We start from the raw sequence: 2612 nt of genomic DNA, 5'->3' as shown, positions 1-2612 counted from the left end.
AAATGCGCATGCAACCATGAGCAAGCTGCCTCACCACCGAGTGCCAACAGTTTATGGATGATGAGTGGACACAGGAAGACAGCAGGAGGTTTGCTTGGAGAGGACACTTGGGTTTTGTGACTTGAATAGAATATTGTTGTAATGAAATGAGACATCAAGAACAGAAGACTGTCTTCTCCTAAGGCAGTGATTAAGAAGGGAAGGAAAATAAAGGAAATTCCTGGGATGGGGTTGTAGGTCAGAGGCAGAACACTTCATTAGCATGCATGAGGTCCTGGACCTGGTTCCTAACATTGCAAAACTGAGAATTTATGTTTATGTACCTTGAATGAATCGCCTCACCTCCCTCTGGCTCATCCTTTCATCTCCAAGGTGCTGGTAGCAAAGTTATTAAATAACAGACTAGAACCTGTTAGAGCCTTATAGGGCATTGTCAGGAGTAGCCCACTGAGGAAATGCATCACCCTTCTAATGATGCTCTAACAGTCTACAGCTTTCCTAAAAGCAGCTACTCTGAGTTCATTGTTCACCTTGGCATTCAGTGACCCAGAGGTGGCAGACAGTCTTGGAGAATTTGTTGGATGACTAACAGGTAGCTGTTGGTATTAAATAGAAAGAGTAAACAGATGACTGACTGCACAGAGCTATGCCTTCTATCAGTCAGTTTTGTGTGGTAGCTCCAGGCTAGATGCAGGATGGCAGAACATCATTTAAAGTTCAGGATGGAGCATACTGAAGGAGCAAATGATAAAGATATATACAACTCCCTAAATGTAAGGAGTTTCCCTTGAATATTCAGTCTTCAGAGGTAGAAGTTTCTAAACTATCTAATACTGAATTAATTTCAAATGGTACCTGTGTTCTATGGGGTTAGGGGCTCCACACATTGCCTCAAAACATGCTCACACACACACACACACACACATGCATAGACAGACATGCATCCACACATCTACACACCAGCTCATATAACAAATGTTTAGATATAACCATATATTCTGCAGAGATTTACTCATGGTCTTCCTGTTTCCACGAGGACATTTTGAATGTCCTTAGACACATGATCACAGATCTGCTTCAGTATCCTTGGATGTTGCTTGCTGACTTGCACTGAGGATAGATAGACCCCAGGGTTTTGTACATATGAAGGATGTGCTCCAGTACTGAGCTACCGCTAATCCTACTGGGGCAGGATAAGAGCCCAGCGTAGAGCCAAATTGAAAGCAAGCTTTAATTAAATACTGGTCAGGTCCACCTCGGGTCCATCTCTGGATTCCCAAAATATAGCCATGAGTCATACCTGGCAGAGGTATGACAATCCCTAAAGGACAATCCCACAAGGCCACAGTGGTTTTCATCTGGTCGGTCAGAGGCAAACCTGTTTTCTCTGACCTGTTTCCTGCCTATGTATCTCCAGCCTACACTCAATCGAGAACAAGTGTGCATATTTCCTGTCCATGTACCTCCCACCTACAAGTGATCAAGTATATCTAGTCCAGATGGGCCAAGCAAACATAGAAGAAACCGGAACTTATTTTTAACTGACATCAGAACTCTTAACCTGAAAGATTACTTTTCTAGATTTGGTCTCACACTACATCCTCAGGACTCATGCTCATTTATCTCTCATTCTCACACCTCCCTACTACCCCTCAAATCACATATCCTTGCTCACCTTGAGCCAGAACTGCACTCACTTTGCCATCTGCCAGTGTTTCCCCTTTCCACATGGGTGCGTGGCGGCTGTCTACTTTTTTTCTACAGACTCAGCTCTGACATGGCTTCCTTGGGTCCAGAGGGGAGTTATTCTGGGGACTGTGGTCTCATCAAAGCCCATTGCTACTGTTTGTTTATCCACAAGTCTCTCACATTCAGTCAGGAGCTTCCCAGAGCTACGTCTCTCAGCCTTATCTTTGCACCTGTAGTTAAATCTCAGCTGATCTGATGAAACACGAATGGCTGTTTTACAACTTCTGTTAATTGAAGGTTTAATTTGGGTCATAGACTTTGGTAAAAAGAATCCACACTCACGTCTCCTTTAGCCTGCAGATGTGAGGAAATGGAGCTAAGAGAAGCAAAGTTGCTTCTTTTGATACTTCTAATGATTAAATACGAGGAATGAAGCTTGAACTCAGAAATCAGTAGCCCATTTAGCCAGGTCTCAAGAAGTTAATAAATAGGCCCTGTATTCAGGGTGATTCACTATAGCATCTGAGATTCTCACAGTGTTGAACCAGACCTTCTTTAAAAGAGCAAGGGGAGAAAATCCAAGCCACTCCCATTCAAAAGGTCAATAGCCCATCAAAAGCAACAGGGCTAGGGCATTGATAAGGCGCCCCTCATGAGTGCTCTCTGCATTCCTTCCCTTGGATGGGATGGGGGCAGGTTAAGCATAGCCAGAAGAAGGCCCTGGGTAATAAAGAGAGGAAGCATCCTGACCCTGGAGCTCCCCAGTGTGGGAATGCAGCCTGATCTTTGTTTGAGAGTATATCCCACTTTTCCATACTCCAGGGTCTGTAGTTTGTTGTTCTGTGGGAAAAAATTTTTTAAATACCTTTCCCACTCACAAACACATTTTATCCTAGCAACCAATGCACATGAGCACACGGAGA

Source organism: Apodemus sylvaticus, chromosome 17 (genome assembly GCF_947179515.1).
Source record: "Apodemus sylvaticus chromosome 17, mApoSyl1.1, whole genome shotgun sequence".
In the NCBI taxonomy this organism is placed as follows: Eukaryota; Metazoa; Chordata; class Mammalia; order Rodentia; family Muridae; genus Apodemus; species Apodemus sylvaticus.
This window is presented reverse-complemented; position numbering follows the sequence as displayed.